The sequence below is a fragment of the Oryzias latipes genome, chromosome 18 (assembly GCF_053564925.1).
Source record: "Oryzias latipes strain Hd-rR chromosome 18, Olatipes_Hd-rR_3.1".
Taxonomy (NCBI): domain Eukaryota; kingdom Metazoa; phylum Chordata; class Actinopteri; order Beloniformes; family Adrianichthyidae; genus Oryzias; species Oryzias latipes.
The window spans coordinates 33,221,808-33,234,166 of record NC_136254.1 but is presented as its reverse complement, the minus strand read 5'-3'; the positions used below and the strand labels follow the sequence as shown (position 1 = coordinate 33,234,166).

Here is a 12,359-nt window from a genome sequence, read left to right as displayed (position 1 = left end):
CTCCTGGAAGTAGCCATCGGGGGATGGGTACGCTGTGTTCAAAAAGAGATGGCCATGGTCAGCAACAATACTCGGGAAGACTGTGGCATTGGAACCATGCTCATTGGTATTACAATTTCTACTGCTTTGTGCAGTTTGGCAAAGAAGTATTTATGATAGAGTTAAAGGGCCAAACATTAGATATTTTCGTAAGCTCATTTCATGTGCCTATTTTACGGTGGCCCAGAAAGGTCACAACACCAAACATTAACTTACCACACAACACATTAACTCCCAAAAGAACACATTAACTCACAACACAACACATTAAATTACAACACATTAACTTACCACGCAAAACATTAACTCACAACACAAAAACTCACAACACAAAAAATTTACTCACAACGCAACACATTAACTCACGACACAATAACTCACAACACAACACAACAACTCAAAACACAACACATTAACTCACAGCACAACACAATAACTCACAAAAAACAACTCACAACAGAAAAAAATCAACTGACAACACAATAACTCTTACAAGTCACCAACTTTGGTTTTCACATTAAACCTACCTGGTTTGTATTTCAGTAAGGTGGACAGTATTTCAATGCCATGTCAGGCACAGATGGGAATTGAACCCAGAATTTTTGGTTTAACAGACTAATGCCCCCCACGAAAACCTCATTTTCAGTAGGATGCAGGCAATAATAATAGAGACTAAAGCCACATTTCCCCTAAAAACAAGGCGATATGCTGAAAGACAGATTAGTTAGCAGAGGATGGTTTCGAGCCATCGACCTCTGGGTTATGGGCCCAGCACGCTTCCGCTGCGCCACTCTGCTTCTGTTGTCTTCTCTGTCAGTGTTTTTGGCACCAGTTTGAGTCTGATATACCTGCCTAAGCAGACCTAAGGTTTCAGGATAAATTGCCTGAAAATGCTCGACTGAGAGAATGCTTCATGACAGAGTTAAACAATACGCCCATTTAACATTCTACCTCTTTGTGCTGTTTGGCAAAGTGCTAAGTGCTCAATGAAGGTGCCGTTAGCATGAAAGAGAAGCTAAATGGCAAAAGCCGGTGTTGTTTACAGGGAGATAAATTTGTCATGCTAGCTAGACATTTTGATGGGCTTGAAAAACGAAAGTTTTTCTCGGCTGGATTCACCATTCCCCAATATGATATCTACAAACTGAGAATAGACAAGGTCCGCCAAAAAACTTGTTTTCAGTAGGATGCAGGCAATAATAATAGAGACTAAAGCCACATTTCCCCTAAAAACAAGGTGATATGCTGAAAGACAGATTAGTTAGCAGAGGATGGTTTCGGTCCATCGACCTCTGGGTTATGGGCCCAGCACGCTTCCGCTGCGCCACTCTGCTTCTTGTTTGCAGTGATCACTGTTGATGTCAAGAGTTTGAGTGTGATATAACCAACTGCAATAGTGGGGTTTGAGGCGTTTTTTTAAGTTCTCTTACGGCGCCATTCTGGATTGCTAGACAAGGTGCAGGATAAAGGACGAGCAGCAAAGTCTGTAAGAACCTGTCCTTTAATAGTCCATTTGTAAGAAAGGGCCAGTTGAACTGGTACAGAGTTAATGCCCAAGGTCTTGGAAGTGAATCTAAAATTCCCCTCTCCTAGTAGTCCCACAAGACTTTGTTTAATGTTTAGTCTCCCTACGCCATTGCAGGCACCAATGTGAATTGAGCCCATGGTGTTCGGCCGGATAGACCAACACCTTACCACTTGTGAACCATGTCTTGGTATGCGTAAAGGTAAAGAAAGAGCTTTATTGGCAGGGCCTGCAACACAAAATGAAGCAATGTGCTCTGTGAATATACAAGTGAGCAAAGGGTTTTTAATCACATTGCACTTGCCAGGTTGTTTGTGGTCAGTCTACCAATGCCATTTCAGGCACGGATGGGGATTGAACCCATGATTTTTGGTTTACAAGACCAACGCCTTACCACTTGGCCACCATGCCTCTTGACACGCTGATGGAAAGAAAGAACTCTATTGACATGTCCTGCTACTCAAAAGAAAGTATTGACACTGGCGCAGTCATAGGAACATGGGCTTTCCACAAAACAGAGTGGAGGCGGTGAGCTTTATCAACGGAACTGTGTGGGGAAGAAAATGGTTGCCTGAAAGAATGCTCCATGAGAGAGTTAAACATTGTGAGTGTGTGAAGAGTCTACCTCTTTGTGCAGTTTGGCAACTAAGTTCTCAATGAGGCGCTGTTAGCTTGAAAAAAGAAGCGCAGTGGCTGTTTCTAAAGTAAGATGAGAGAAAGCCCATTAAACTGCATTTTCTGTAGGAGGCATGCATTATTTAATGTCATGGCAATAATCTGCCCTGTCATCATCATAGTTAGCAGAGGATGGTTTCGATCCATCGACCTCTGGGTTATGGGCCCAGCACGCTTCCGCTGCGCCACTCTGCTTCTGTTGTCTTCTCTGTCAGTGTTTTTGGCACCAGTTTGAGTCTGATATACCTGCCTAAGCAGACCTAAGGTTTCAGGATAAATTGCCTGAAAATGCTCGACTGAGAGAATGCTTCATGACAGAGTTAAACAATACGCCCATTTAACATTCTACCTCTTTGTGCTGTTTGGCAAAGTGCTAAGTGCTCAATGAAGGTGCCGTTAGCATGAAAGAGAAGCTAAATGGCAAAAGCCGGTGTTGTTTACAGGGAGATAAATTTGTCATGCTAGCTAGACATTTTGATGGGCTTGAAAAACGAAAGTTTTTCTCGGCTGGATTCACCATTCCCCAATATGATATCTACAAACTGAGAATAGACAAGGTCCGCCAAAAAACTTGTTTTCAGTAGGATGCAGGCAATAATAATAGAGACTAAAGCCACATTTCCCCTAAAAACAAGGTGATATGCTGAAAGACAGATTAGTTAGCAGAGGATGGTTTCGGTCCATCGACCTCTGGGTTATGGGCCCAGCACGCTTCCGCTGCGCCACTCTGCTTCTTGTTTGCAGTGATCACTGTTGATGTCAAGAGTTTGAGTGTGATATAACCAACTGCAATAGTGGGGTTTGAGGTGTTTTTTTAAGTTCTCTTACGGCGCCATTCTGGATTGCTAGACAAGGTGCAGGATAAAGGACAAGCAGCAAAGTCTGTAAGAACCTGTCCTTTAATAGTCCATTTGTAATAAAGGGCCAGTTGAACTGGTACAGAGTTAATGCCCAAGGTCTTGGAAGTGAATCTAAAATTCCCCTCTCCTAGTAGTCCCACAAGACTTTGTTTAATGTTTAGTCTCCCTACGCCATTGCAGGCACCAATGTGAATTGAGCCCATGGTGTTCGGCCGGATAGACCAACACCTTACCACTTGTGAACCATGTCTTGGTATGCGTAAAGGTAAAGAAAGAGCTTTATTGGCAGGGCCTGCAACACAAAATGAAGCAACGTGCTCTGTGAATATACAAGTGAGCAAAGGGTTTTTAATCACATTGCACTTGCCAGGTTGTTTGTGGTCAGTCTACCAATGCCATTTCAGGCACGGATGGGGATTGAACCCATGATTTTTGGTTTACAAGACCAACGCCTTACCACTTGGCCACCATGCCTCTTGACACGCTGATGGAAAGAAAGAACTCTATTGACATGTCCTGCTACTCAAAAGCAAGTATTGACACTGGCGCAGTCATAGGAACATGGGCTTTCCACAAAACAGAGTGGAGGCGGTGAGCTTTATCAACGGAACTGTGTGGGGAAGAAAATGGTTGCCTGAAAGAATGCTCCATGAGAAAGTTAAACATTGTGAGTGTGTGAAGATTCTACCTCTTTGTGCAGTTTGGCAATTAAGTTCTCAATGAGGCGCTGTTAGCTTGAAAAAAGAAGCGCAGTGGCTGTTTCTAAAGTAAGATGAGAGAAAGCCCATTAAAGTGCATTTTCAGTAGGAGGCATGCATTATTTAATGTCATGGCAATAATCTGCCCTGTCATCACCATAGTTAGCAGAGGATGGTTTCAATCCATCGACCTCTGGGTTATGGGCCCAGCCCGCTTCCGCTGCGCCACTCTGCTTCTGTTGTCTTCTCTGTCAGTGTTTTTGGCACCAGTTTGAGTCTGATATACCTGCCTAAGCAGACCTAAGGTTTCAGGATAAATTGCCTGAAAATGCTCGCCTGAGAGAATGCTTCATGACAGAGTTAAACAATACGCCCATTTAACATTCTACCTCTTTGTTCTGTTTGGCAAAGTGCTAAGTGCTCAATGAAGGTGCCGTTAGCATGAAAGAGAAGCTAAATGGCACAAGCCGGTGTTGTTTAAAGGGAGATAAATTTGTCATGCTAGCTAGACATTTTGATGGGCTTGAAAAACGAAAGTTTTTTTCGGCTGGATTCACCATTCCCCAATATGATATCTACAAACTGAGAATAGACAAGGCCCGCCAAAAAACTTGTTTTCAGTAGGATGCAGGCAATAATAATAGAGACTAAAGCCACATTTCCCCTAAAAACAAGGCGATATGCTGAAAGACAGATTAGTTGGCAGAGGATGGTTTCGGTCCAGCGACCTCTGGGTTATGGGCCCAGCACGCTTCCGCTGCGCCACTCTGCTTCTTGTTTGCAGTGATCACTGTTGATGTCAAGAGTTTGAGTGTGATATAACCAACTGCAATAGTGGGGTTTGAGGTGTTTTTTTAAGTTCTCTTACGGCGCCATTCTGGATTGCTAGACAAGGTGCAGGATAAAGGACGAGCAGCAAAGTCTGTAAGAACCTGTCCTTTAATAGTCCATTTGTAAGAAAGGGCCAGTTGAACTGGTACAGAGTTAATGCCCAAGGTCTTGGAAGTGAATCTAAAATTCCCCTCTCCTAGTAGTCCCACAAGACTTTGTTTAATGTTTAGTCTCCCTACGCCATTGCAGGCACCAATGTGAATTGAGCCCATGGTGTTCGGCCGGATAGACCAACACCTTACCACTTGTGAACCATGTCTTGGTATGCGTAAAGGTAAAGAAAGAGCTTTATTGGCAGGGCCTGCAACACAAAATGAAGCAATGTGCTCTGTGCATATACAAGTGAGCAAAGGGTTTTTAATCACATTGCACTTGCCAGGTTGTTTGTGGTCTATCTACCAATGCCATTTCAGGCACAGATGGGGATTGAACCCATGATTTTTGGTTTACAAGACCAACGCCTTACCACTTGGCCCACCATGCCTCTTGACACGCTGATGGAAAGAAAGAACTCTATTGACATGTCCTGCTACTCAAAAGCAAGTATTGACACTGGCGCAGTCATAGGAACATGGGCTTTCCTCAAAACAGAGTGGAGGCGGTGAGCTTTATCAACGGAACTGTGTGGGGAAGAAAATGGTTGCCTGAAAGAATGCTCCATGAGAGAGTTAAACATTGTGAGTGTGTGAAGATTCTACCTCTTTGTGCAGTTTGGCAACTAAGTTCTCAATGAGGCGCTGTTAGCTTGAAAAAAGAAGCGCAGTGGCTGACGCTGGGGTTGTTTCTAAAGTAAGATGAGAGAAAGCCCATTAAAGTGCATTTTCAGTAGGAGGCATGCATTATTTAATGTCATGGCAATAATCTGCCCTGTCATCATCATAGTTAGCAGAGGATGGTTTCGATCCATCGACCTCTGGGTTATGGGCCCAGCACGCTTCCGCTGCGCCATCTGCTTCTGTTGTCTTCTCTGTCAGTGTTTTTGGCACCAGTTTGAGTCTGATATACCTGCCTAAGCAGACCTAAGGTTTCAGGATAAATTGCCTGAAAATGCTCGCCTGAGAGAATGCTTCATGACAGAGTTAAACAATACGGCCATTTAACATTCTACCTCTTTGTGCTGTTTGGCAAAGTGCTAAGTGCTTAATGAAGGTGCCGTTAGCATGAAAGAGAAGCTAAATGGCACAAGCCGGTGTTGTTTAAAGGGAGATAAATTTGTCATGCTAGCTAGACATTTTGATGGGCTTGAAAAACGAAAGTTTTTTTCGGCTGGATTCACCATTCCCCAATATGATATCTACAAACTGAGAATAGACACGGTCCGCCAAAAAACTTGTTTTCAGTAGGATGCAGGCAATAATAATAGAGACTAAAGCCACATTTCCCCTAAAAACAAGGCGATATGCTGAAAGACAGATTAGTTAGCAGAGGATGGTTTCGGTCCATCGACCTCTGGGTTATGGGCCCAGCACGCTTCCGCTGCGCCACTCTGCTTCTTGTTTGCAGTGATCACTGTTGATGTCAAGAGTTTGAGTGTGATATAACCAACTGCAATAGTGGGGTTTGAGGCGTTTTTTTAAGTTCTCTTACGGCGCCATTCTGGATTGCTAGACAAGGTGCAGGATAAAGGACGAGCAGCAAAGTCTGTAAGAACCTGTCCTTTAATAGTCCATTTGTAAGAAAGGGCCAGTTGAACTGGTACAGAGTTAATGCCCAAGGTCTTGGAAGTGAATCTAAAATTCCCCTCTCCTAGTAGTCCCACAAGACTTTGTTTAATGTTTAGTCTCCCTACGCCATTGCAGGCACCAATGTGAATTGAGCCCATGGTGTTTGGCCGGATAGACCAACACCTTACCACTTGTGAACCATGTCTTGGTATGCGTAAAGGTAAAGAAAGAGCTTTATTGGCAGGGCCTGCAACACAAAATGAAGCAACGTGCTCTGTGAATATACAAGTGAGCAAAGGGTTTTTAATCACATTGCACTTGCCAGGTTGTTTGTGGTCAGTCTACCAATGCCATTTCAGGCACGGATGGGGATTGAACTCATGATTTTTGGTTTACAAGACCAACGCCTTACCACTTGGCCACCATGCCTCTTGACACCCTGATGGAAAGAAAGAACTCTATTGACATGTCCTGCTACTCAAAAGCAAGTATTGACACTGGCGCAGTCATAGGAACATGGGCTTTCCACAAAACAGAGTGGAGGCGGTGAGCTTTATCAACGGAACTGTGTGGGGAAGAAAATGGTTGCCTGAAAGAATGCTCCAAGAGAGAGTTAAACATTGTGAGTGTGTGAAGATTCTACCTCTTTGTGCAGTTTGGCAAGTAAGTTCTCAATGAGGCGCTGTTAGCTTGAAAAAAGAAGCGCAGTGGCTTTTTCTAAAGTAAGATGAGAGAAAGCCCATTAAAGTGCATTTTCAGTAGGAGGCATGCATTATTTAATGTCATGGCAATAATCTGCCCTGTCATCATCATAGATAGCAGAGGATGGTTTCGATCCATCGACCTCTGGGTTATGGGCCCAGCACGCTTCCGCTGCGCCACTCTGCTTCTGTTGTCTTCTCTGTCAGTGTTTTTGGCACCAGTTTGAGTCTGATATACCTGCCTAAGCAGACCTAAGGTTTCAGGATAAATTGCCTGAAAATGCTCGCCTGAGAGAATGCTTCATGACAGAGTTAAACAATACGCCCATTTAACATTCTACCTCTTTGTGCTGTTTGGCAAAGTGCTAAGTGCTCAATGAAGGTGCCGTTAGCATGAAAGAGAAGCTAAATGGCACAAGCCGGTGTTGTTTAAAGGGAGATAAATTTGTCATGCTAGCTAGACATTTTGATGGGCTTGAAAAACGAAAGTTTTTTTCGGCTGGATTCACCATTCCCCAATATGATATCTACAAACTGAGAATAGACAAGGCCCGCCAAAAAACTTGTTTTCAGTAGGATGCAGGCAATAATAATAGAGACTAAAGCCACATTTCCCCTAAAAACAAGGCGATATGCTGAAAGACAGATTAGTTAGCAGAGGATGGTTTCGGTCCATCGACCTCTGGGTTATGGGCCCAGCACGCTTCCGCTGCGCCACTCTGCTTCTTGTTTGCAGTGATCACTGTTGATGTCAAGAGTTTGAGTGTGATATAACCAACTGCAATAGTGGGGTTTGAGGCGTTTTTTTAAGTTCTCTTACGGCGCCATTCTGGATTGCTAGACAAGGTGCAGGATAAAGGACGAGCAGCAAAGTCTGTAAGAACCTGTCCTTTAATAGTCCATTTGTAAGAAAGGGCCAGTTGAACTGGTACAGAGTTAATGCCCAAGGTCTTGGAAGTGAATCTAAAATTCCCCTCTCCTAGTAGTCCCACAAGACATTGTTTAATGTTTAGTCTCCCTACGCCATTGCAGGCACCAATGTGAATTGAGCCCATGGTGTTCGGCCGGATAGACCAACACCTTACCACTTGTGAACCATGTCTTGGTATGCGTAAAGGTAAAGAAAGAGCTTTATTGGCAGGGCCTGCAACACAAAATGAAGCAACGTGCTCTGTGAATATACAAGTGAGCAAAGGGTTTTTAATCACGTTGCTCAATTGCCAGGTTGTTTGTGGTCAGTCTACTAATACCATTTCAGGCACGGATGGGGATTGAAGCCATGATTTTTGGTTTACAAGACCAACGCCTTACCACTTGGCCACCATGCCTCTTGACATGCTGATGGAAAGAAAGAACTCTATTGACATGTCCTGCTACTCAAAAGCAAGTATTGACACTGGCGCAGTCATAGAAACATGGGCTTTCCACAAAACAGAGTGGAGGCGGTGAGCTTTATCAACGGAACTGTGTGGGGAAGAAAATGGTTGCCTGAAAGAATGCTCCATGAGAGAGTTAAACATTGTGAGTGTGTGAAGATTCTACCTCTTTGTGCAGTTTGGCAACTAAGTTCTCAATGAGGCGCTGTTATCTTGAAAAAAGAAGCGCAGTGGCTGTTTCTAAAGTAAGATGAGAGAAAGCCCATTAAACTGCATTTTCAGTAGGAGGCATGCATTATTTAATGTCATGGCAATAATCTGCCCTGTCATCATCATAGTTAGCAGAGGATGGTTTCGATCCATCGACCTCTGGGTTATGGGCCCAGCACGCTTCCGCTGCGCCACTCTGCTTCTGTTGTCTTCTCTGTCAGTGTTTTTGGCACCAGTTTGAGTCTGATATACCTGCCTAAGCAGACCTAAGGTTTCAGGATAAATTGCCTGAAAATGCTCGCCTGAGAGAATGCTTCATGAAAGAGTTAAACAATACGGCCATTTAACATTCTACCTCTTTGTGCTGTTTGGCAAAGTGCTAAGTGCTTAATGAAGGTGCCGTTAGCATGAAAGAGAAGCTAAATGGCACAAGCCGGTGTTGTTTAAAGGGAGATAAATTTGTCATGCTAGCTAGACATTTTGATGGGCTTGAAAAACGAAAGTTTTTTTCGGCTGGATTCACCATTCCCCAATATGATATCTACAAACTGAGAATAGACAAGGTCCGCCAAAAAACTTGTTTTCAGTAGGATGCAGGCAATAATAATAGAGACTAAAGCCACATTTCCCCTAAAAACAAGACGATATGCTGAAAGACAGATTAGTTAGCAGAGGATGGTTTTGGTCCATCGACCTCTGGGTTATGGGCCCAGCACGCTTCCGCTGCGCCACTCTGCTTCTTGTTTGCAGTGATCACTGTTGATGTCAAGAGTTTGAGTGTGATATAACCAACTGCAATAGTGGGGTTTGAGGCGTTTTTTTAAGTTCTCTTACGGCGCCATTCTGGATTGCTAGACAAGGTGCAGGATAAAGGACGAGCAGCAAAGTCTGTAAGAACCTGTCCTTTAATAGTCCATTTGTAAGAAAGGGCCAGTTGAACTGGTACAGAGTTAATGCCCAAGGTCTTGGAAGTGAATCTAAAATTCCCCTCTCCTAGTAGTCCCACAAGACTTTGTTTAATGTTTAGTCTCCCTACGCCATTGCAGGCACCAATGTGAATTGAGCCCATGGTGTTCGGCCGGATAGACCAACACCTTACCACTTGTGAACCATGTCTTGGTATGCGTAAAGGTAAAGAAAGAGCTTTATTGGCTGGGCCTGCAACACAAAATGAAGCAACGTGCTCTGTGAATATACAAGTGAGCAAAGGGTTTTTAATCACATTGCACTTGCCAGGTTGTTTGTGGTCAGTCTACCAATGCCATTTCAGGCACGGATGGGGATTGAACCCATGATTTTTGGTTTACAAGACCAACGCCTTACCACTTGGCCCACCATGCCTCTTGACACGCTGATGGAAAGAAAGAACTCTATTGACATGTCCTGCTACTCAAAAGCAAGTATTGACACTGGCGCAGTCATAGGAACATGGGCTTTCCTCAAAACAGAGTGGAGGCGGTGAGCTTTATCAACGGAACTGTGTGGGGAAGAAAATGGTTGCCTGAAAGAATGCTCCATGAGAGAGTTAAACATTGTGAGTGTGTGAAGATTCTACCTCTTTGTGCAGTTTGGCAACTAAGTTCTCAATGAGGCGCTGTTAGCTTGAAAAAAGAAGCGCAGTGGCTGACGCTGGGGTTGTTTCTAAAGTAAGATGAGAGAAAGCCCATTAAAGTGCATTTTCAGTAGGAGGCATGCATTATTTAATGTCATGGCAATAATCTGCCCTGTCATCATCATAGTTAGCAGAGGATGGTTTCGATCCATCGACCTCTGGGTTATGGGCCCAGCACGCTTCCGCTGCGCCATCTGCTTCTGTTGTCTTCTCTGTCAGTGTTTTTGGCACCAGTTTGAGTCTGATATACCTGCCTAAGCAGACCTAAGGTTTCAGGATAAATTGCCTGAAAATGCTCGCCTGAGAGAATGCTTCATGACAGAGTTAAACAATACGGCCATTTAACATTCTACCTCTTTGTGCTGTTTGGCAAAGTGCTAAGTGCTTAATGAAGGTGCCGTTAGCATGAAAGAGAAGCTAAATGGCACAAGCCGGTGTTGTTTAAAGGGAGATAAATTTGTCATGCTAGCTAGACATTTTGATGGGCTTGAAAAACGAAAGTTTTTTTCGGCTGGATTCACCATTCCCCAATATGATATCTACAAACTGAGAATAGACAAGGTCCGCCAAAAAACTTGTTTTCAGTAGGATGCAGGCAATAATAATAGAGACTAAAGCCACATTTCCCCTAAAAACAAGGCGATATGCTGAAAGACAGATTAGTTAGCAGAGGATGGTTTCGGTCCATCGACCTCTGGGTTATGGGCCCAGCACGCTTCCGCTGCGCCACTCTGCTTCTTGTTTGCAGTGATCACTGTTGATGTCAAGAGTTTGAGTGTGATATAACCAACTGCAATAGTGGGGTTTGAGGCGTTTTTTTAAGTTCTCTTACGGCGCCATTCTGGATTGCTAGACAAGGTGCAGGATAAAGGACGAGCAGCAAAGTCTGTAAGAACCTGTCCTTTAATAGTCCATTTGTAAGAAAGGGCCAGTTGAACTGGTACAGAGTTAATGCCCAAGGTCTTGGAAGTGAATCTAAAATTCCCCTCTCCTAGTAGTCCCACAAGACTTTGTTTAATGTTTAGTCTCCCTACGCCATTGCAGGCACCAATGTGAATTGAGCCCATGGTGTTTGGCCGGATAGACCAACACCTTACCACTTGTGAACCATGTCTTGGTATGCGTAAAGGTAAAGAAAGAGCTTTATTGGCAGGGCCTGCAACACAAAATGAAGCAACGTGCTCTGTGAATATACAAGTGAGCAAAGGGTTTTTAATCACATTGCACTTGCCAGGTTGTTTGTGGTCAGTCTACCAATGCCATTTCAGGCACGGATGGGGATTGAACTCATGATTTTTGGTTTACAAGACCAACGCCTTACCACTTGGCCACCATGCCTCTTGACACCCTGATGGAAAGAAAGAACTCTATTGACATGTCCTGCTACTCAAAAGCAAGTATATACACTGGCGCAGTCATAGGAACATGGGCTTTCCACAAAACAGAGTGGAGGCGGTGAGCTTTATCAACGGAACTGTGTGGGGAAGAAAATGGTTGCCTGAAAGAATGCTCCAAGAGAGAGTTAAACATTGTGAGTGTGTGAAGATTCTACCTCTTTGTGCAGTTTGGCAAGTAAGTTCTCAATGAGGCGCTGTTAGCTTGAAAAAAGAAGCGCAGTGGCTTTTTCTAAAGTAAGATGAGAGAAAGCCCATTAAAGTGCATTTTCAGTAGGAGGCATGCATTATTTAATGTCATGGCAATAATCTGCCCTGTCATCATCATAGATAGCAGAGGATGGTTTCGATCCATCGACCTCTGGGTTATGGGCCCAGCACGCTTCCGCTGCGCCACTCTGCTTCTGTTGTCTTCTCTGTCAGTGTTTTTGGCACCAGTTTGAGTCTGATATACCTGCCTAAGCAGACCTAAGGTTTCAGGATAAATTGCCTGAAAATGCTCGCCTGAGAGAATGCTTCATGACAGAGTTAAACAATACGCCCATTTAACATTCTACCTCTTTGTGCTGTTTGGCAAAGTGCTAAGTGCTCAATGAAGGTGCCGTTAGCATGAAAGAGAAGCTAAATGGCACAAGCCGGTGTTGTTTAAAGGGAGATAAATTTGTCATGCTAGCTAGACATTTTGATGGGCTTGAAAAACGAAAGTTTTTTTCG

At 43.9% G+C, this 12,359-nt stretch overlaps 12 non-coding genes across 12 annotated transcripts; all 12 read right to left on the bottom strand.

Annotated features, from left to right (window-relative positions):
* Positions 1 to 764: 764 nt before the first annotated feature.
* Positions 765 to 836, bottom strand: trnam-cau (transfer RNA methionine (anticodon CAU)). The gene has a single exon. It is a non-coding gene; the product is annotated as a tRNA-Met (tRNA).
* A 1,067-nt stretch (positions 837 to 1,903) lies between these two features.
* Positions 1,904 to 1,975, bottom strand: trnat-ugu (transfer RNA threonine (anticodon UGU)). Its single transcript has one exon. It is a non-coding gene; the product is annotated as a tRNA-Thr (tRNA).
* Positions 1,976 to 2,362: 387 nt separating this feature from the next.
* trnam-cau (transfer RNA methionine (anticodon CAU)) lies at positions 2,363 to 2,434 on the bottom strand. The gene has a single exon. It is a non-coding gene; the product is annotated as a tRNA-Met (tRNA).
* A 1,067-nt stretch (positions 2,435 to 3,501) lies between these two features.
* Positions 3,502 to 3,573, bottom strand: trnat-ugu (transfer RNA threonine (anticodon UGU)). Its single transcript has one exon. It is a non-coding gene; the product is annotated as a tRNA-Thr (tRNA).
* Positions 3,574 to 5,099: 1,526 nt separating this feature from the next.
* Positions 5,100 to 5,172, bottom strand: trnat-ugu (transfer RNA threonine (anticodon UGU)). The gene has a single exon. It is a non-coding gene; the product is annotated as a tRNA-Thr (tRNA).
* Positions 5,173 to 6,709: 1,537 nt separating this feature from the next.
* trnat-ugu (transfer RNA threonine (anticodon UGU)) lies at positions 6,710 to 6,781 on the bottom strand. Its single transcript has one exon. It is a non-coding gene; the product is annotated as a tRNA-Thr (tRNA).
* Positions 6,782 to 7,168: 387 nt separating this feature from the next.
* Positions 7,169 to 7,240, bottom strand: trnam-cau (transfer RNA methionine (anticodon CAU)). Its single transcript has one exon. It is a non-coding gene; the product is annotated as a tRNA-Met (tRNA).
* Positions 7,241 to 8,309: 1,069 nt separating this feature from the next.
* Positions 8,310 to 8,381, bottom strand: trnat-ugu (transfer RNA threonine (anticodon UGU)). The gene has a single exon. It is a non-coding gene; the product is annotated as a tRNA-Thr (tRNA).
* Positions 8,382 to 8,768: 387 nt separating this feature from the next.
* trnam-cau (transfer RNA methionine (anticodon CAU)) lies at positions 8,769 to 8,840 on the bottom strand. Its single transcript has one exon. It is a non-coding gene; the product is annotated as a tRNA-Met (tRNA).
* Positions 8,841 to 9,907: 1,067 nt separating this feature from the next.
* On the bottom strand, positions 9,908 to 9,980 carry trnat-ugu (transfer RNA threonine (anticodon UGU)). The gene has a single exon. It is a non-coding gene; the product is annotated as a tRNA-Thr (tRNA).
* Positions 9,981 to 11,517: 1,537 nt separating this feature from the next.
* trnat-ugu (transfer RNA threonine (anticodon UGU)) lies at positions 11,518 to 11,589 on the bottom strand. The gene has a single exon. It is a non-coding gene; the product is annotated as a tRNA-Thr (tRNA).
* A 387-nt stretch (positions 11,590 to 11,976) lies between these two features.
* On the bottom strand, positions 11,977 to 12,048 carry trnam-cau (transfer RNA methionine (anticodon CAU)). Its single transcript has one exon. It is a non-coding gene; the product is annotated as a tRNA-Met (tRNA).
* Positions 12,049 to 12,359: the final 311 nt, after the last annotated feature.